The sequence below is a fragment of the Lepisma saccharinum genome, chromosome 1 (genome assembly GCF_977018435.1).
Source record: "Lepisma saccharinum chromosome 1, izLepSacc3.1, whole genome shotgun sequence".
In the NCBI taxonomy this organism is placed as follows: domain Eukaryota; kingdom Metazoa; phylum Arthropoda; class Insecta; order Zygentoma; family Lepismatidae; genus Lepisma; species Lepisma saccharinum.
The window spans coordinates 21839666-21862737 of record NC_139229.1 but is presented as its reverse complement, the minus strand read 5'-3'; the positions used below and the strand labels follow the sequence as shown (position 1 = coordinate 21862737).

Below are 23072 nucleotides of genomic sequence, written 5' to 3'. Positions count from 1 at the left end.
GTCCAGGTCTTTTAGTTCCGTAGTGAGACGGTCGTTTATTGCCGTACTAATGCGAGGCGGAGATAAATACCTTGAAATGTTACACTGTTTGCTTTACCTTTTTACCTTAGTTATGTATACTCGAACAATAATAATACACTAATAGCATTATACCAGATACCTGAAAAACATCAAATGATAACACTGACCAACGGTAAAAATATGAATATATTGTATCAACAAAAATATTGGAATCAACAAACTGCTTACATCACCCCAGTAGTGGTATTGATACTATTACTGGATCGAGAAAGGATGAGGTATTTTTGTCCTAAAATTAGGCTAAGATGCCTATAAAATCTTATTGCTTAAGTGTCCTCCTCTATCAAATTTAAGATTTTTGTACAGAAAAGTTTTTAGAAAGGATGACCCCCCCTCTTAGATTGATTTGACTACACCTGAATTTGCTAAATTGTTGTCTATAAATTTGTTAAAAAATATGCTTTTTTTCTCGACACTGTTTTGGCCTAAGCCAACAACCCACCCACACCAACCCACACCCACCTACACCTACACCCACACCTATATATATTTACTTCCGGTCCACTTCTGGTTTATTTTCGGTTTAAATTTAGAGTATTAATATAACTCGAATATTTTAATTGCACACCAGGCTCAACTTATATATCTAATATTATGCATTGTACAAAAGTCTTCTAGAATTGCTCTGTGACTCTCTCATTTCTTACATCATAAACATATGATTTTTCACCTATAAGAATAACACTACATATGGTGTCATCAGGGAGTGTATCATGGAATTCACAGATAATTTTAATGTTTGTCCTGTCATTAACCACAACCTGTTTTCTTTTTGAGGTGTTGATGACAAACATGGGTCTCTGTGCTTTGAATTCATCTGGTGAGTAATACATGTCAGTATTCCCAATTGTAACTCTTTTGTATGATGTAAATGCCTCATATAATTTGAGGAAATCATCCTTGGACATGTTTAAATTATAATTTTCTCTAGGAAACACCTCATTTCTGCCATTTTTAAGATATATGTTTTTAATGTTGCAGCTATCAAATTTACTTGAATTTTTTTCTTGGTTATTGTTTCTTCCAGTCTGGAACAGTACCACCACAAAATCTGGCATGTCATATTGTATACTGGAGAATGAGTTTGTAGCATCAAATTCATAATAGCTACCAGTGGCAGGCTTCTGGACACATTGATATGTATAAAATTGTAAAGGCACCTGTGGATTTTTTAGTATATCTGCTTTGTATTTAAGAGCATAACTGGCTTCATATTCAACTACTGGAATTCTTAGAATCTGAGAAGAATCCAGGCAACAGGCGCATAGGAAACAGTACTGTGTGGCTCTTGCTTAATATTTTATCACCAGCCTCAAATCCACCTATTTTGTAGTATGAGGCCTCGGTCTTGGATAATTTTAGTGTGGCCAAAGCAGTAGATGTAATACCAGGGTAGTCTACTCTGTTTATAACAACACCATGTTTTCTGATCTCGATTTCAGAGAATAGATGTGGCACAAAATTGTCTACCAGTCTTAAATTTGAGTTAGCCGGATAATCTGTACCATCAAGCTTTACAACATCAAATTTGATATATAAGTCTGCTCTGTGAGGGTGTATAAAGCCATCCCCTACATCAAGGTCAACCTCAATCTCTGTGTTGGCTTGATTTAAATTTGCAAAGGTCCTCCGGTTTGGGGGGAATGATTGTAGCTCATAACTCTCAATATTTTCCATTTTTTTTGTATGTATTTTTATTTAAATATTAATTTCTATAATAGCAGTTGTTGTGGCTCCAGCAAAATCAACTAATTCTTCTTTTTCATTAGTGACCATCAACTCAATATAGTCTATTCTATTATGGCACACAGGAAAATATAATGTTGGTGATGGAGTGTAGATGATTGGCTCCATAAATTCAGAGTTAGGTTTGAATGTTGCAATAATGCCAGTTTGTTTGTGAGTGCCTATGCCATCTGATTTGGTGATCATACCCTCGGCCACATTACAGTGAATATTTAGAGTCTCTATGGCTAAGAATTTACGTATATTAATAGCAGTGTGTTTGATGGCTGGTTCAAGTTTTGTGTTGTTCTGGAAGCCTAATAGCTCTCCTATAGTACCCAGATCTACTGTCTCTGTAGCAGACACAATCTCTATTCTGTGAGTGACAGAATTTTGAGTTAACACTATACCTCTGGGTAACTGAGCATTTAGAGTAGACAGATTATACTGCCCTGGAGTGATGACAATGTTTTGGTCACCAACTGCAATCTTGTTGTTGTGGTGTGTAATATTAGGGATCAAGTACATGCCATAGAATGCTCTGAGAGCTATTGTTTTGGGATATACTATATCATCATGTAGTCTGAGCTTCAATATTGAATTTTGGCTGGTAAGATGGAATACTCCCATGATGTTTTAGATACCACAAGGCTTTTTGAAAATTTTCAATTGATGGTTTATTTATTTGAGACAGATATCTAAGAACAGATACACACAGATGTCCACAATTAACATATTTAAAGTTTTGAACACGGGCATTATTGTAATAAAGATTAGTTGATTTTAGATATTTTACTAAATTCTCAGGTGGAACACCTCCAAATGAATCAAACACAAATGCCTCATTGTTTTAATATTTAAAATAGCAGATCCAGTGAGTGCCTTGATTTTTGTACTTATCCAAATTGACTATGCCACACTCTTTGTTGAGTGGTTTTTCTGGTAAAGAATCAGACATGTACACACCTCTAAAATGTTTGATGCCCAGTGGTTTGATTAAAGCTTCAATATCTTGGTTTGTAAGCGGCTCTTGTTTTTTTAAACTTATTTATGTCTCTTTTAAGACCTTTGCCTTTTTTTCCATAGCCAGATTATGGCGCTTTTGTTCATCTAATTCTGCCTTATTCTTCTTGGCATCTATTACTGTTTTTGCTATGGCAGCCGATCCCCCAGCCAAGCTGCCAACTGCACCGAGTGCTGCTAAAATAGCTGGGATACTAAATATGAAGCCCCCTATATGTGATTTTTTTCTGGAATGTTGTAATTTTTTTAATTGGGGGGTACTAAGTAATAATTTCATACCATGTCCCTTGGCACGACAAGAACTTTTCTTCTTGCGCTGCTTTTTGGTTAGAAGACTATCAATAGTTCTAAGAGATTTAAGACCTGCATAAGGTATTTGATACATAACACCTTTGGCTTTCATTGTTGGTTTATTATATACATATTCTGGAATTAACTAGTTCAATTAAGTTGTAGCTAATTTATTTAATCTTTTACAACCCCCACCCCAGTTTTTGTTTAGTATTCATAGCTATGGTGGTCCCCAATGCTGATATTCTCTCACCCAAAGAAGCATCTTTGCTTACAAATCTACCAAATGCAGCCTCTTCTAATTTCTTGTCTGCCACATGTCGCTTGTCAAGATCGGTATGTGTGTTGTATGCTATGTCATGGTCTCTACAAGCAGCATCTAGGGGATTAACACCAGGGTCCCCTCTGTTTAGTCTATGGTCTAGTTTAGTACCGGGACCACAATACTGATAGCCTGGTATGTGTAGCTCAAATGGCAGTTTGTTTATGATGTCATTAACCAGCCCCCGACCCTCGGAGATATTCCAAAATTTAGGTGGTAGAGTATTAATAATTTTTATAAGATATCCAATGCCCTTAGTGTCATTAACTATAAAATTAGACAATTTGGTGCTTATCATGTATATAATTCCAACCTTTTCATTGTAAAAATTGTGGTTATCAGCATTTTCTTCCCCAGCTATGACCAGCAACCTATCTACAAGTTTCCTGACATCATCAACCCAGACAAATTCTTTAGGCAGAGTGTTGTACTGTTTGATCCCACTACCTTTCTTGATCTGTGACCATATGGGCTTGATTAAGTTGTTGTATTTTGCTCCACAGCTAGACTTGACTCTTTTTTGTGTGGGATCATTGTTCTGGTATAGTGCATCTGATTTTATTAATATTTCTTTGTAGTGCTCATAGTCTTGATCTGTATAGCTGCCAGGTCTCTTACGAGTCATCAGTTCCCACAATCCAGGTGTGCCAGGATACTTAACAAAAGCACCTCTTTCTCCAAGATGAGATTCTGAATATACTATTAGATCATCTCCCATAAATGTTACCCTAAAATTGCCAATTCTATGTATAATGCTACCATCAAGCTCTGTGTCAGCATATAAACCAAAAACCTCATCTTTGTTGTCTTTAGGTGTGCTTAAATATTTTTGAGCAAGAAGACCCAATTCAATAGGATCCTGACTAGCTTCAATTCTTCGAGGAGGAACAGGACTAGGTGTATGAATACTAGAAAGTGGGGTGATTGGATAATCTAATATGTTCCTAGCAGCTACCGGTACAAGCTCTGTGATCAAATTTTGGTTCTGCTCTGTAACAGTTTTAATATTTTTACCCAGTTCACTAATAGCATCAATAATAGGCTGTTCTGTGCGCTTGTGTTGTTCATAGATACCTCGGTTCTCTGATTTCCATCCCTTAAATCTTTTTACAAGATAGTCTCTTAATTTAAGATCATCAATGATTGGTCTTTTCATGGTTATTTATATATGTTTCAATATCTAGAAAATTGTTAATTTTATTTCTATATTTGCCACTATTAGGTTTCCTTGTCATATCAATTGTGACAAATCCATAGCTGTCCTGGTTCCAGCACATACTGCAAAACTTAGAAAAATTATTGTAACTCAAGTCCCCACCTACATATTCATCATGTATGTGTTTGAGGTTAGTATGGTCTTGATGAAACACACATATAAAATTGCTGTTGTCTCTTATCAACTGTTTTAGTATTTTAGAAAAAGTCTGTGCCAGGTAGAAGCAATCTATGTTTTTGTGTCGGCCCTGTGTAAAAACATTTCGAACCTTGTTTTGGTTTTCCAGTATAATATCATCAAATACAACAACAGAGTTATCGAGACAGTCATGGAGTGGCTTAACATCTGATTCAAAAGTGGCTATACCAGTCCATCATATAGCCTCATCAGCTGCTGATATTTTAATTGTTCTAAACTCTTAGAGAAGACATACAAGTGCCTGTTTTTCCAGTCTAACCAGTTTGGTGCCAATAAAAAATTATCAATCATTAGTGTAGTTTTACCACAAGCCGATGGCCCAGCAATAAGACATCTAATATTATCAGGCAGCAGATTGCCATTTCTCTTAGTCTGCTGTTCAGGATCTGGTAGTCTCTTTATAACATCCCGAGTGTTTATATTATCACTTTGTCTGCCTCGATCCAGCTGTGTTCTGTTAGTCCTAGCCATTTGACCAGTATCTTGTTGCCTTTTCTGCGGATGACTTTTTCTATAAGATATGTGTCAGGCTGTTTAGTTTTGTTGAGTTCTTCTTCATAGAACCTGCCTTTGAGAATTTCTTCTCGATGGTCTTTTATTATATATGTGTTACGGGTCCCAGGTTTAACTTGAACCACTGTAAATAATTCAGTACTCCAGTTTCTGGTAAAACCTCTTTTGAATAAGTGCTTATATTTGCTAATTCTTACTTGATCACCAACCTTGTATTTGGCTTTTCTAGTTGTTGGCTGATATCTAGTATAGTAAACAGTGCTGATCAATTTCTGCTCATCAGATGAAGTTACCTCAGAGGGCCTCATGTTGATTGTGGTGTGGACCGAGTTGTTATATCTATCTAGAAGTTCTGGTAGGATAGTAAGCCATTTATAATTACCTTGAATGGTAAATTGTTTATACATATGATTTTTTAGAGTTCTGTTAAATCTTTCTACAATAGAAGCCTTGAGATCACTGTAACTCGAGTAATGTTTTATTGACTGGCTTTTAATAAATTGTTGGAACACCAAATTATAGAATTCTTTGCCATTATCTGTTTGTAGATAGCGTGGTGATCTTCCACTCTGATTAATAATTGTCCTAAAAGCTTCTGTAACACATTTTCCAGTCTTAGATTTGAGCGGCAAACCCCAGGCAAATTTTGAAAATGTATCTATAACAGTAAGTACATACTTGTAGCCTTTGTTGATTTTGTCTAAATTTTTCAATTGTCCCCCATGAGGGGCCATTTCAACCAAGTCAGACTGCCATAAATCATCTATGCCTTTTGTAACTACTGGCAGTCGCTTATAGTTACGTCTAGCTGGTTTGTGTAGTTCATCAACAATAGTTTGTCTAGACATAGTATGTAAACAAGAATATTGCAACTATGGGGTGTTCAGCAGCAGATACTACAGGATTTTCTAAATATAACTTGTCTCCTATTTGTATATTAAATTCAAGAGAACCATCATCTTCAGCATAAGCTGTCTCTAATGTATTGGGGTCTGTAAAATCCTCTAACTCTACACTGGTGACCTTTGGTTTGTTGTCAGCATTGGTTATTGATAAAGTAGGATAGTGGTGTGCCTGTGGTTGTAGCCAGTATTTGATCTTGATTGGTCTGAGTGTGCCCCCAACAAAAAACTGGTAATAAAATTGTGCAGGGGACAGCTTATAAAGTTTACCACCTGGTGTAAATGGTGAATCATATTCTTTGTTGGGGATACTGTACAATTCAAGGATTACTGTATGCTTAGGATTCTCGATTAGACCAGTTATTTCTTTTTCTGCTGTAAGCAATCTACTTGTTACAGATTCAAGGTGCTCATTGATAGTCCTAACAATCTCATCGTGACCTGGTTTAATTCTTATGTCTACAGCAAGTTTTTTGTATTGTTGCACAATTTCTTGAAGCTGGGTGGTAAAAACAGACAGAGCATTTGCTTGGTTGGATTCCATAGTCCCTAGCTGTTGCTTGATGTTGGCTACAATTTGCTGTAAATTTTCAACAACCGCCAATTTTGAATTTTGGGCTGTAAGATCATGAACTTGTCTTCTAATATCCTCAAACAGGGCATGCAGTTCATTAATATGTTGATTGGTTGGTAGAGTAGCCACTGTCTGAGTAAGCTGTTTGATCTCAGTTTGAATATTCTTGATATATTCTGATTTTAATATGCGATTCACTGCTCTTTTAATATTTTTAAGTTCCTGTGATGTAGGCAGATTGGCTACAGTATTCTGCAAAGACTCCAGGGCCAGTTTCACAGTATTTAATTCAGAAGCATCAACCACACTATGCATAGCATCTTGGAGCAAGGTTATGTCTGCCTGAGTAGGTGTTGATTGTTGTAAAATTTCAAGTTTTGTTTGGATATCATCGATCAAGTGATGAAAATGAGATAGCTCAGATTCAGTGTTGAGGTTTTCAAGTTTGGTGATCTGTTGCTGGACACTGACAAGGGTGTCTACAATACCAGGCAGGCGAGATTCTAGAGTTTCTTGTACATTTGTCAGATAACTTTGTACTGCTGCTATGGTACCCTCAAGATGGGTTATGGTACTCTGAATTTTTCCAAAATCTTCATATGTCTCAAGTTGCAGCTTGATGTTGGCAACACTACGAGTTATAGCACTCAGAGCATCAGAAGATGGTAAGTTGTTCATAAAATTTTCAAGTGTCTCAATTTTTTCTTTAACCTCGGCTATGGCATTGTTCAAGAGGTCCAGATTAGGTATTTGTAGTGATTGAATTTGTTCTTTTAGAGTGGAAATTACTAGATCAAAATCTTCTTGTGACTTTATGCTTTTGACAATTGTTTGGAGCTGTGTTTGGACACTAGCAATTTGCTCTTCTAGTTGTTGTTTTAATTGCTCAGAGTTGGTAGTCTGAGTTTTTAATTTGGCTTGAAGAGCCGCTACAGCCTTCTCTAAACTTTGAAAATTATCTAATGTTGCCAAGTCAGTATATTTTTGAAGTAGCAATTTAAGTTCTGAGTCAATTTTAAGAAGAGGGTCCATGCATTGTGATTGTAAATTTGTAATCTCTAGTTGAAGACTGGCATTGAGTGTGGTTTGTAGAGCTTGTAAATCACTTCTTAATTTTTTAACTCTGACATCAAGCATCAGAATCTCATCACTGTGATCTTCGCGCCTTGTATGGCCAAATATATAATTAGGCATTTTTTGTTTTTTGTTTTAGTTGTTATTTATTATAAAATATCTCATTCTTAATTCTATAAAAAAAGGTATAAGTTTGTCATAGTATCCCGGGACCTCAATATATAAACAGTCACCGGCAGAGACAGTATATACAGTGCCAGAAATCATGTTTGAGTGCTTAATTCTATAAATATTTTTCCCTACTGAAACCTTAACATCACCCTCGGGAGTTGTAATAAATTGTAATTGACCACCTATAGGTAATTGGTAGTGGTTTAAGTTATTATTAAATATGTATAATGTTTTACCTGTTTTATCATCAACATCTGTAAGTATGCTGTTCAGATGAATAATTAACAAACCACTTAATTTAGATTTTATATCAGAAGAGGGTGCTGGTGTCGGCAGGTCCATAATATCTTGTTTTTTAAATCCAAATAAGTTCATTGGCATGTTTATTTATTTCAAATCATGCTCTGTAATTGGGCATTGATTACCACTTCTCAAGTCACAATGACCCCATGGTAGAGTATGTAACCCACACGGTAAAATACATCTCTTATCGTCATGTGGGTCCAGAGCCACTTTTCTTACAACATTTGTGGTCAATAAATGATCCACACTTTGGATTCTACATTCAGATGTTCTTATTAACCTCTGCGATTTAAGACAATCTTCATAATCTTTAAATTCAAGCTCTTTGTCTACAATTACTCTACCTATACCCTTGGCTTTTTTAGTAACACCACCACTACATGTTTTAAAACTATACATCTTGGCCCTTAACCCAGCAAATCCTACAATAACATCACCAAGTGTCTCATCTTTTAACTTGCCAGGTACCTTTTTGTTGTGGGGTTGAATTTTTGTATGTTCACTAGTATCAAAATATTTAAACAATTCAGGCTGTGATATATCTTTATAAACATCTTCTGTTTGAATATCAAAAATAAAACTATCTGTGTCCATATACATTAATTTTATATCATTACCATAAAAAGGTTTCAACACATCATAATAGAGTTCCAGCATATGTAATTTGGCTAATTCTAATATCACAGCCCCTACATAAATAGTTTTATCAAACTTAATCTTTGTTTTTTCATATTAAAGAGTGTCATATTCTCATCATAAATTCTTCTATAATTAAAATTAGGTTTTGCCACTAATTTTTAGCTCCGGCTGGGGTCGGTAACTAATTTAACATCAGTATGCTTTCTAACATTTTCTATAGTTTTGCCATATACTGAATTAACCATTAATTTAAACAATGTTTTATCAAATTGGCTTACTGCAGATGTTCGAAGCTCGGTGTTCGTATCAATATATGGCTTCAACCATTTTGAGTGCCTGAACCTCAAAACTTTGCCAACTTTGGTCACTTGAACACCATGATTCATTAAGAACTGGAGGTTTTTGTAATATATGACATAATCCTGTTTTGGCTCTAGAGTCATCATCAATTTCTTTTGTTTAGAACCAGGTGAACACTTAACCTCAGGAATTGGGGGCAGATCAGAAAACTTGTTGTGTAAATCATCAGGAATTATCAGATCAACCTCTAAGAATAAACCATAATCATTATCATCAAAATCTTGAAGATTCTCAATACTAAAATCTTCGACCCATTCAAGCTCTGCATATGGCAATTTATCCATCATAGCATGACCATACAAGCTGTTGGCATCCACATAAAGTATATAATTTGATGGCAGTGCTGGATGATAATCAGGAATATATTTGTTATTAGCTTTAGCATATCTCTGAGAACATTGCACCATGCCTCCTCGTATACATTGTTCCATAAATAGATACATATCTTGATCTTGGATCAGATCCAATTGCATTTTAGTATTTAAAAACATGGCAGACCATGCTAGGCCCGGAGCACTGTAGAAATAGATTGGATCCAGTTTATAATTTTTCATTGAAGATTTTCTAAATGCCTGAAGTATATCGGCTAAAAGAGTCACATCAAGTTTTAAATATGCCTTATGATAATCACCAAGTGTCTGGCATTTTAAATTGTCCCACATTAACTGAGCATGGTGATAATCTTCATCAGTGATTCCAGAGGCCCTGAGTTTACTGTAGAACTCTTGTTGTGGTGGCAGAGCACACTCATCAAATTTAGAAAAATCTGTAACATAGTCATATGGGTATACACCTTTTCGCCTAATTAATTTCAGGTCCTGATTTGGAAACATGTCACAAGTAATTTTAAATTGATCATCAGATAATTGACTGGCCAGAGTAGCCAAGCTAGCCAACAGAATTCTGTATGAATCTAGAAATCTTAAGTGAATAGGAATACCATTAACTTTAATTATCTTGATAATAGCTATATATTTCTCATCATTTTCTGCTAAAATATTTAAATTCTGCTTGTCAAACCCCTCGTACCTGATCAGATGATGAAAATCATAATTGGATGCACCATGGCAAAATATTGGGACAAATTTTGGTCTCTGGATTTTAATATTACAACTATTACACAGAGCCATTAAGAATTTACCATCTGTATGAGAATGGTGTTTTACCTTGATATTTGTATTTGAAAATTTAAAATTACATATCGGGCATTTTTCTGTATTGTTAAAATCTTCAATCTGATCTTTTGTTAAAGGCATCATAGGTTTTGATTTTAATAAGATATTAGATGCTATATCATGGCACCCATTTTCTAATCTATGTGCAAATTCTTTGATGGCATTTGGTCCCATGTATAAGGGTGGTTTACTAGCAACACCATTTTGTATAACTATATAACAAAAACTAGAAGGTTCATGTAGTTGGTATGATGTACCTCAAGATTCATCAAGATCTGGGCTACAGAATGCAAGAGGTTTCAGGTTTGATTCAAAATCACAAACTATATATGCTGGGTACCATAACAAGGCTTCAAATTTTTTAAATTTGGCATTTTCATTTAAATTAGGCATAACCATATGAACAGGTTTATGGTTCCCACAGTATTTTAAATGTTCAACTAACTTGTTTTTAGCAATTTCTACATTTTTTTGACGAACCCCATTTACCATTTTTTGACCATCAAATACAGTTAAACATCTTCGGCACAACTTGTACATTGTATTAGATTTGTCTAGTTGTTTTCTGACTAAAGCTTCAAGATTGCGTATTAGAGTGTAATGGTATGTGCCATCCCCTTCAATTAAGAGTAAATCAATCGGAATAGCAGATTCATCATCAAGTGTACTAATTCTGAGAGGTTCTATCAAGCAATTGCCACGACCAGTAGAACAAATAAATACATTAATAGATAATGGTTTACCATTGACATCTCTGGCCTTTTTTTGAAATTTATCAATATTTTGAACAGACATTGGATATTCTAAGCCCTCCATTGCATCCTCAAAATCATTTTCATGTTGTTTATAATAACTTATTCTTTTTGGATTATTTAAAACTGGATACAAAGCAGCTAAAATACACCACAGAAAGCATTTCTGATCATTATTTTCTATGTTAAGCACAGCCTTTTTGTTTTTAATATTGGCAGGTAATGGCAGATATGTAGAACCTTGTAATGGGTTAAATTCAGAAATATTAATATATAACTTGTGTGGAGATCCACATAAACTCCATCCTGATTCTTTAGCAGCAAATTCAGAGTGTTTAATAATTAATTGCTCTATCAACCTGCTTATTATTTTGTCTAAATTTGTATTTGAGTATACAGGTACAGTTTCTGTTATGTGAGGCTGTGTAAATTTTGTGCCATTTGCTTTCTTATATTGTGTAAATAATTTGAAAGAGTTTATAAGAGCCATTTTGTGTATTTAGAATAGCTTGCATATCAGGATTTATATTGTTTAAAAAATTCTTAATATCATATTTTGGCTCTGATATAAAACGTTAATCTTTTAATTGGTTATTAAAACTACTATGAATAGGTGTATAACTTGGCTTTTTTGCTGGTTTATGATTATTAGGTATTTCAAGTTTTCTTTTTAGACCAGATGAAGATGTTGATGGTTGTACATAACAAGTATTTTTATGTTTATATGTGAAATATTCCAGATTATATTTTCTATGACAATTTGGGCATATTTTTGTTAGTGTTCTATATTTGTCTGGATTACAATTCTTTTGGTGCCTAGCCCAATTAGGGATAGATATATTTTTATTGCATTGATTTCAATATTTCTGATTTGGCATTTTTGTTATTAGTTATAAGATTTCTTGGGGGTTCAAATTAAAACTTTATACTTAATATAAAATATTAATTGGGTTTAATAATATGCTTTATATGCTTAATATGTTAATATTTTTTTATTATTAGTTTATATTTTATAAGATTTCTTGGGGTTTAAATTAAAACTCTATATTTAATATAAAAATATCAATTAGGTTTAGCAATATGTTTTGTATACTTAATGTATATATATTTAGTGTGTGGGTATTTTTTTGTCCTAGGTTTATTATATACAATTTCTCGGGATTCAAATCAAAATTCTGTACTTAATAAAACTCTGACAAATTGTCTAACTAAAGCAACATGCATGAAGGTAGAATAAGTATTGATCTGCAAAAGCACCGACCTCCAGAATCACTGACCTAGTGCAATTGCATGTCTCCACGGGCAATGACCTAATGCCGTGTGTTATGTTTCGATGTTGTATATCGCCGTATCTACCAAACAGAGAAACTTACTCACGCGAAACATAACAGCGAGACTTAGCAAATTGAGAATACCCACGCGAAACCAAGCAGAGCAACGCAGCAAATTGAGAATACCCACGCGAAGCCCAAACAGAGCAACGCAGCAAATTGAGAATACCCACGCGAAGCCCAAACAGAGCAATTCTAGAAGACTTTTGCATATTACATTATCTTAATATTAGATATATCAATTAAGCCTGGTCCTAATTCAGAACATTCCAGATCAACATATTAACATACTAGTACAAAAATATTTTAAACAAGTATTTAAGATTATATTTTACAGTGTACTACTGTCTAGTTAACTAAAACCAAAACAGTGTCGAGAGAAACATATTTTTAACAAACTTATAGACAACAATCTGGCAAATTCAGGTGTGGCCAAATCAATCTAAGAGGGGGGGTCATCCTTTCTCAAAACTTTTTCTGTACAAAAATCTTAAATTTGATAGAGGAGGACACTTGAGCAATAAGCTTTTATAGGCATCTTAGCCTAATTTTAGGACAAAAATACCTCATCCTTTCTCGATCCAGTAATAGTATCAATACCACTACTCACCCCCTTACTCATTCTCTCTCTCTCTCTCTCTCTCTCTCTCATTCTCACTTCTGGAGAATTTTTACATGGGAATATACATACAAATCATGGATCTAATCAACATATCATTTCCTTTTTGTTTGAACCTTTACGTGAATTTAGGTCATTAGTCTGTCCGCTCCTGTGGTCTTTTAAATCAAATATGCGCCAGCCCTCGGAAAGCAATTATCTAACACAATTTGGTCGGCGTAGTTAAACCTTTCGTTCGAATGAACGTATGCATCAAGTCGTAAGCACGACATTTACCAAGTTTCTCGGACGGGGGTAATACACACAAGCCTCTCTCGTCCATTGAGAACAATTACACCATACATAGTGCGGCGAAACTTAATCGGCTCCAGCTGCCGGAATACACAAATCAATCGTCGGCGTGAGCAAAAATTACAACAAAAACCACTGTGCAATAAAGAATACTACACTCGCACGACCTTGCAATATAAAATACGCTTTTAACAAATTAAAAAGACTACTCGGTCAACCTTTGACAAGCTAATTGACGCGACTGGGCGGTTGGTTAAACAAAAATTGAACACACTTTGACAAGTTACACGAAAAATTAACGTAATGGAATGGAGCTTCTAACTCTAAATGGAGACAATCAATTTTTTACATATGGACATGAAATGACCTTTTATATAACATTACTCAAAAATATCAGACACGGAAGTTAGGTTCGGAGTTCCTGAGTCACTTTGCAAATCAGTGCGACTTCGGCTTTTACGGTACGGCGTTGATACAAACTATACATGCGTACATGGACATGAACCATCTGAAGAATACTCTACCAGACTCTGCTACATCGTGGGATCGTTCATCTTTCCTGGGTGCGGGGATTTGCACAAGGTTTCTTTGCGGCGAAAATGTTCAAGGTCGAATGCGACGAAGGATGGTTGCGACGATATTGGGCACTTTCACTTTCATAGAACGTCGCGTGTCTCTCTTCTCACAAGCGTCGGCTGTACGTTCTCACGCGCCGGTCCGGAATCTCTCTTGTGTGTCTGGCATCAATCAAACGTCGTCCTGGAATCATCTCCATCTCTCTCTCTTTTTTGTCTTCTGTCGGCCGTTGATCTGGAATCATCCTTCTCTCTCTCTGGTACACTCGAAATCGAATGAAACGCCCCCCTTACGGTTATGCAACCCGGAATTTTATATCATCTAGTTTCGCCAGGAATAGCAGCTCGCGAGAAGCGTAGTGTTTCCAACTCTTGAATCTAGCCACAGATTCACGCGACCGGGTGGAGATCTTGCTTTCTTCTTGATTTGATTTTAACGGACAAGAAGTTTATTTTGAGAATGTCTCTGGTAATAATAACAAGTGTTATTAACATTTATGCTTGAGTTTTTTATTATTCTTTTACCACTTCCGAACGAATATGTGAAGATTTTTTTTTTTCATTTTGCAATAACGCTTTCGGCATTTTTCCTTCAGAGTTATTCTTCTTGTTTTTAAATTTTTGGCGACATCTGATGTGGAAAAAGTTCCACGAAGTTTGTTTTAAGTGTAAATGCATCTGGACATACAGTGTAGAGTGGGATTCGAACAACATATTCCGTCGCGAATCGAACCAGCGATGTTTTCTTTCCACGTTTATTAAAATTTGCTTCCTTCAGCCTACTTCCGATTGTCGTATATTTTAATTCGTATTCCCGTTTTTTTTTTCATTTGCATTGTTCGAGCCGTGATAACTTTCTCTCTTAATCTGGTTATTCGAATACTTTTATACTTAATGTTTTTTCCTTTTCTCGATTTTCCCTTCGCACTCATGACAGATTTCGGTATCGCGCTTTTCCATATTTTCAGTAATTTAATTCTTTGACTATTTTTAATTTGCCCTTAGTCCGAATCAAGAAAATATGTTAGGAAATGTTTCCCGTGTAAATCTTATTGTATGGTGGTGTAAAATTGATGCCAGCTTTTTCTTGCGATAAGGGTTTTGAAAGTGCAAGGGCCTCATTTATTAACCATGGTGGGAAGGGGGGGGGGCGGAGGAGTGCCAGAAACCTTCCAGTCGGAGTATGCCTGAAACGAAAAGTATAGATCGACCATAACGAAAAAAATCCTTGGGACGAAAAGTACCCGCGCAGATGTCCCTTCTTCCCTTCAGCTCGGGCCATAAGGAAGCATGGTCCACTCTCCCCCGCCCCTCCTCGAGGGAGTGAGGGAGTACGGTGCACAGGAGTCCAGGGTCTGCGCAGGTGGTTTTGCTTGTGGTTCCACTCTTCCATCAGCAGGTGGGCTGCTGAGAAGGCTAGGCTATCTGCGAGTGAGGGGGAGGGGGTGACGAGCAACACTGCCACAGCGAGTCGCTGTAAATGATTTCATCGTCTGTGCTGGGTGAAACCGGTTCTTGGTGCTCCTACACTTTTCCGATACATTTCTGCCAGCCTTTCTAGGGAAGCGAGGTCATATGTTCCAGATTCGAACTCTGGTCAGGCATGAATGTATCACTGAGTTTGTCCCGTCACAATTTTATAAATTGATAATTCATCCGTATTATCGCGATTAACTCAAGAGGCAGAAGAGTGATGTAAAATAACCGAAATAGAAATTGATGCAGTTGTGCCTGGTGCTAGTGTAACGACGAAGTTAACTCTTTATAAATGATGAAATAGGTAGCCCTTGCGCTCAAATACACTTATACCTTGGCACAAAAAAAAAATTCAACTTATCGTTGATCTCTTACTACATTTGGAATACAGCCAAGAGCGATGTAAAGCAATGCAATTACATTGTGAATGTTTCACATCCTATAGTCTTTCTTTTTCTCGTAGCGGGGGCGGGGGTTCATTCATTACAAATATCTAGGAAAGGATTTAGCAGCAATCCGTGATATACTTAAATATCATAACATGCTGCGTAGCCAGGGTTCTTGGTCTTAGCCTCTGATAATGAGTTTTTCTTTTTTGTTGTTTCTTCAATCTTCATCAATTTCCCTGAAGCATCATTCATCCTCTGTCGCCATTGGCTGCTATATGTAAAAGTTGACATAAAATTAGTAAATTTTGAAAAGAAAACACAAGGATATGCTTTTCTCATAGCTCGCCAAACATGCACATTTCTGTATTTTATGCTTTCAGCGCTATCATTATTCTTGGCAGGCAATGGAATTGAAGCAACTCTCACAACTAACATAAACTACATGTCACTCAGGCATGACAATTCTCGCGGACAAAGAGGATTTTTTTGTCACATGGTAGCGCAATAACTATCTTCTGGCCTCCTACATTTAAATCCGTACTTTTTATTCCAGTTGAGTGATTGACTCACAATTTTGCCATTGAAGGTTTGGGTTGTATTTGGGTTATACGTATTGTGTTTTTGGTGCGCTATGAAAAAGCAATCCCAAAGGTTCGCACTGAACAGAAAATGGTGTGCTTTTCCTCTCTCTCTCTCTCTCTCTCTCTCTCTCTCTTCCAACTTCGTCCCTCTCTCTCACCCCACGTCCCCACTATTTAGGTAAACTGTTGTTAGAAACATATTTTCCGAAAAATATCCACATTGAAAATAATATTCCCCAATTGTTTTGATAGGGCATTTCTATTGCTCCGAACGAATTATCTCTCCTCCCCTATGGCGCAATCGTAGAGTCGTCATCTTTAATCAAGGGGTCCCGGGTTCGATACCCGGTGGAGGAACATAGTGGTTCGGAACCCACTATAAACTGTAGGTCCAGCCCCAATTAGCCTTTCTGTGCACAAAGTGGACTTAAAAAACAACAATTCAATTCAATTCAATTGCATCATCTTATCAATATTTTTAAATCTGCATGCACCTGCTTAATTTAATAGATTATACATTTATATTCATTGCGGGCAGAAATGTGCGAGATAACAATGCATTTTTTTCAGGGAATGCATGAGTCAATAATAATGTATATTTTACGGTATATACTCTTTTATATTGCATTGATTCAATAGTATCCTTATTTCCTAAAGGAAGCGTGAGTTTCTTTGCACACACCACGCAGGCCCTGCTTGACGTAAATCTCAGATGCAGTAACTTCACGGTTGCCTTTTGCCACCACGCTTTGGCTTTAATTCGAGCCCCGGTGGGTGCTTCGTTCGAGATCCTGCAGCAGTTTTACTCGTATCTATGCCTTGAGCATGCCACTTGCAACGGAACCAATAAAATGAAACTTTCTGCACCGGAATGGGCGTGAAACTCTACATGCACCAATGATAAGGTGTTTTCAAGAAGCATCTGCCACGTGCAGCGTGTCCCTTCGGTCCGAATGTTCCTTTACGATATAATTTCATATTTCATCATGTCTTACACTTCGGAATTTCCAAGAGAGAAGATAGTCCGTATGTTCTTGTGCGGCGGATCTGCACTACTGATACGACCCTTGGTGTGGACGATTCATGCGTCAGGCGTTGGATTCGGTGTTACGAGGAAGAAGGGGACCAAGGAATGAAGTCAAGACTCAACAAAGGCCGGCCGAGGAAGACAACCAGGGAAGAAGATGCAGGCATCATTGAGATGAGCGAAGGCAATCCCTTCATGGCTACAACGAAGATTCGCCAAGAGTTTAAACTGGAGTGCCATGCTGCAACAGTTCGGCACCGTCGAGCGGCAAAGAAAGAAGCAATGATGCATTTCCATCACGAAGCACGGATCAGTTTTGCTTTACAATATTTACCAGCTCCTCAAGAATTTTGGCATAACGTAATTTTGAGCGACGAGAAAGTATTTTCATCTGACGAAAATGGTCAGGTTTATGTTTGGAGGCACGACAACACTCGGTACGGCCCCGAGAACATTTCTACCCATGCTAGGAGTGGCAGGATATACGTGGCGGTGTGGGGATGGATCAGTTCGTCTGGAGTAGGTGGATTGTTTGAAGTGTCCTCGAGAATGAATTCGCAGGAATACGTCACAGTGCTGGAAAACCACATGCTTCCCAGCGTGCGAGAGAGACACCTTGAAGATGAGATTTCGCACGTGACTTTCGATCAAGACAACAGCAGCGTCCATACATCGAAAGCGAACACCACCTGGTTTAATCAGCACCCAGGAATTTCAAGAGTAGATTGGCCAGCGAAGTCTCCCAATCGAAAACATTTGGGCGTTGATGGTGAGAGTGGGAACCTAGACAGCTGAGAACAATGAAAGCTCTACTGGCTCACGTGTTTGATGTTTGGGAGAGTTTAAGGAGAAGACCAAACATCTGCTCGTGGAATCCTTGCCTCGTCGACTAGATGCAGTGCTTGAATCCAACGAGGGTGGACACAGTATTGAAACCCCGCACGGTTTAACCGATGTTCTTTGCTACATCCCAGAACAAAACTAATTACACACATCTCAATATGCAACTTATGTTTCCAATTCTTTCTTATTGATACCTTGGTGCTCATGGTTACTTTTTCACACACCTGCACAATGGTTCTTTAATTTCCCGTCGCTCTTTCAGCCGGCGCGGGAACCACCTTTATGGCAGTGATCCTCTGTTGCCGCGTTTGCCTACGAAGGAACTCGTGGCCAAACAACGAATTAGGTCTACCGCTTGGGCAAGAAGCGGCAACTTTACAAAGCCCTTCTCCCCGAAGCAGCCAGCAGGGAAACAGGATTTTGTCGAAATAACTCTTCTGCTCTGTGAATGAACACAGGTTCTAACAGCGTTTCGACTTAATTGGACATTATCCATTGTTTTTCTTTTTGATTGACTATATATTCTATCTATATATTTGGAGACATATCAAGAGATCACCTCTTCTCTCATCTTCAGGCGAACAATTTTTGCTATGTCTGTAGTGTGATTGGAACTATGACAGTCCGTGATTTTTTCCAAATCCGGTCCGCTAAGCAACCAGTCTTAGATGCCCATTCGAAATCGACAGCTATAGAGCAAAATATGTTTGAAGTGAAGAGTCTTATTGAATGAAACATAGCTCGACTTACCCTCACATTTGAATTTTTTTAGATAACTTGCTTGCACTTCGTATAGAAGGCACCACGAGACTGAAAATGCACACTATTTGGCATGGCAAATAGACCTTATTCCAGCTTCGCTGAAAGTTCGATGTAGTTGTCAGTCATTAAGTTCAACGCTCTCTGCGCGTGTGTTGTGATGGGTTACCGTGTTCCAATTTTGTTTTAATTCCATTTCATGCTCAAAAAGGCTACCCGAAGTGGGACCTACAGTTGAAAGTTGGATCCGAACCACTAGGCAGTTGTGTCTCCACCAGGAATCGAACCTGGGACTCCGTGATTATAGGGGGTTAACGCGTTCATGGCTTTACAGTTTCGTGAATTCAAGGAAGCCAAGGTGAGAAAAAAATGTGAAGAAATATCTTCTACACGGAGCTAACTGTGTGTATGTATGTAAAACTTTCTAGCACATCCATTTTCCTACCTTCATTTTATCATCATTACGTTGAATTTTGCACCAGTGATTTTTCACTACGTTCTAGGTCACGTCACTTTGAGTCGTAAAGTATTGTCTGTAATTCAGTTTTAGTATAGTTTGTAGCCTCTCATCCAAGAATTTTTAAGGTGGGAGAAGGAAGGGGGGGCTCAACTTCTGGAAAAAATAGTGCGAGTTCAATTGAGAATACGAAAATAGAGCGGAATGATTATATTGCTACAATATCTTCAGAAAAGTAAAGCGTAAAATTGAATTCAGCCTCTGAGTGAGTCCATGATATTGTTTATGTTTGAAGGTAATATATTAAACATGACTATCAGCATAACCGAACGCATATAATGAGATGATTTATTAGTGTTACCAGGCTAAAGGTGTGGAGTGTGGCCTGTTGCCTCGTTCATTACGGAATTCCACATGTAAAAATTGATCAGCTCTTATAGCTAGTAACTATTATAGGCTTAGACCAAATTCTGGCGTTTATATTTCAATTCACTTCCTCAACAAATCCTTTCTCGATTGACTAGATTTTAAGCGGAGCGTCATTCAGTTGTTTGTGAGTGTTCTTTTTGCAGAAGCAACAGCAGCTCGCTCGCACCCACAGTGCCCCGCCCACTCGACGAGACGCGAGGTCTGTGCAGTGCAGAACAATGACAGTGTTGCCTCTCTATTCGATCTTTGTATTCTCTTTTGCCTGCCACTACACACACATTTCAGACAATTCTTCCCATACAACAAATGGAAAAGCAATCAGGCAACTGTTAAATGGCTCTTTTCTAGATTTTGTATTAACACTTTCGACGGTCAAGATATGTTAACTTGGTTCTGTTTCGTATTCCCACAATTTGGCTTCGTGCAGTAGGGCTTTATATTGCAAGCTAAAAAAACAACGTAGGCAGGTATTTTAACATTTTAATTTTCATCCCTTTCATGATTGTGTGAAAGAATATGGTGGAAAAATACACTACTTGAGACAATATCACTAATAATAATTGGCCGCCGCTGTGCCCGAGCGTGGTAAGCCGTCGGCTTTTGATCTCGCTGCCGAAATTCCCGGGTTCGAGTCCCGGCCTGGGTATGATTGTTTATGAGTGTTCCTTCATGAATTTTATCATACACTAATCCTCATCGTTGCGACTAGCCAAAAGTAACGTAAAAAAAGAGAAAGATATTAGTAATAATAAAAATATGAATCTAGCTCCCCATGGTTTCTTTATGACTGTCCTTTTATCAATTTCATCGAGTCATCATTCATCCTCATTGTTGCGATTAGCCAATAAATGGAAGAGAAGCTGCGAAAAATAAGATGTAAAATAATAACAGAATTTTCTCCACAGAAGGAAAAATAAATGCTCCAGAAAACATGCAATACAGGAAATGAGTGTCCTGTAATGTGAGTCTGTAAATCAAATGTAACTCACGAATGAAGAAGTTTACGTGAAGGTTTCGTCTTCTACGAAGCAATACAGGCTTGGATGGCGCAGTGGTAGTGTCGTCGCCTTGTAATCAAGGGGTCCCGGTGGAGGCACAAAGTGGTTCGGATCCCCCTTTAAACTGTAGGTCCAGTCCCGATTAGTCATACTGTGCATTGTGGACTTAAAACACCAAATCAACAACCAACCAACCAATACGGGGTTGGAAACACTACGGTTATAGGTTTGGAAACACTGCTCCTCTCGGGAACTACTCTACCAGGCGAAACTAGATGATATAAAATTCCAGGTTGCATAACCGTAAGGGGGGGCGTTTCATTCGATTCCCTGTGTACCGGGCATCTGTTGGGCGTTGAACTGGAATCGTCCTTCTGGCCGTCGGGCAGTGGTTGGCTTTGCGGCGTTTCGCGTCGGTCGTCGATTTTGGCGTCGGTTGGCTTCACCGGATGGTGGTGGTGCATCGTTGCGGACATCAGGGAAAGGCGACAACCCCGTTCATTATAGTTTTTTAGCCGGCCATGTTTATGGTAGTCCTCGCTTGGTAAAAACTAACCACCGCGAAATGCTTCACAGAATAAAGCACACACTGGTAAACTCACTATCGGTAACTCGCTGACGGTACGCAAAAAGAACAAAGTCCACGGAGACAAAACAATAGTCACGCGGGAGTGTAGCGCGGATAAAACTGTGTGGTGAATTCGAAGTCCTGCAGATATATATCAGATTCAAAATTGCCCGTTGGAAAAACGTAAAGATTGCTTGGCTTGGGTTTCGGAAGAGATGGAAATGACTGCGGCTCATTGTCTCGAAACGCGGTCACAGGGTGTGTGTTCGGTTCTTGCGAGCTTGGGCTCCAGCTGAGTATCCTGGTCATCCGTGAAAAGTCGTTTGCCCTCCTGCGGCGAATCCTCTGTTGGTCCTGACTAAAATAAGTCCATCCTTTCTCCGTGACGAACCGCTTTGGTGCAAATATGCCATGTACTTTGCCGTATTGACAGTTCGGCTGTCACTCAGAAAAACACGTCTCCCAACTCCCGATGTCTGGCTCGTATACAAATTTTACCACATATACATTGCAAATATTCAGATAACATAAACCAAACTTCACATTTTACATTTAACCATAATATGATTACATAAACAAATTGATTAATATCGAACGGAGATTTTCGACAAGTCACTGGATACCGTGACATAGTTGACATCAAATTTACCTTCAGTGGTGGCGGTGCACCCTCCCTTGACCGCCCCGTTGCACCTCCAGGCCCGAGGATGAAGAGGTCGAGCAGCGCCATCTCGTTGGTGACGAAATACAGAAGCTCTCCCTTGCGGAAGCCTCTCCTCGTGAGGGCTCTCGCCACCTTCCTCGACAGTGGCTCCACCTCCGAGAACAACACTCGCGTCCCGTGGACGGTGTCCGTCTGGAATGAGAGGCTCAATAAAGGAGAAAAGCATGATAAAACCAGTTTGGAAAGGGTTACCAGATCACTATAAGGGGAAAGTATGAATTCCTATCCCAAATCAGGGGGTAGGACTTTTATGTCAAAATGTATTGAACAAACCACTCGCAGAAAATATAACACGTTACTAGAATATGTTAGTAAATAATGTAAAAATTGGCACATTTCCACTTTTGAAAAATAATATTTTTTTAAGGGTTTCTTAGTACAAAATCCCCAACTTGTAATCAATAATAAACACATTTCTAACAATACATTTACAATACAACTCTGAACTCAGAATTATACTCAACCAATACCAAACCTTTTACAAACTCCACGACAAATTCATTTCTTTCATCACTACATTGTGCTGACATTAATGAAAAATACTCTCAGGATTTGCATTATTATCTGGAATGACAAACAAATATTCAGAAATTAACATAACTTGAAATAATTTGAAATATCCAGATTTTTGTACAGACTTTGAAGAAGACCTTGCTAGAAGGTTGAAACATAACGTTTAGTTTATG

General features: G+C 37.8%; 1 protein-coding gene across 1 annotated transcript in view; it reads right to left on the bottom strand.

Moving 5' to 3' along the window:
* The window catches only part of LOC145993627 (luciferin 4-monooxygenase-like), a 43925-nt gene extending 21412 nt beyond the window's left edge, over positions 1 to 22513 (bottom strand). The window contains exon 1 of the mRNA XM_083129455.1: positions 22312 to 22513. The gene's annotated coding sequence lies outside the window, so the exon portion shown is untranslated. The remainder of the gene's footprint in view (positions 1 to 22311) is intronic.
* Positions 22514 to 23072: the final 559 nt, after the last annotated feature.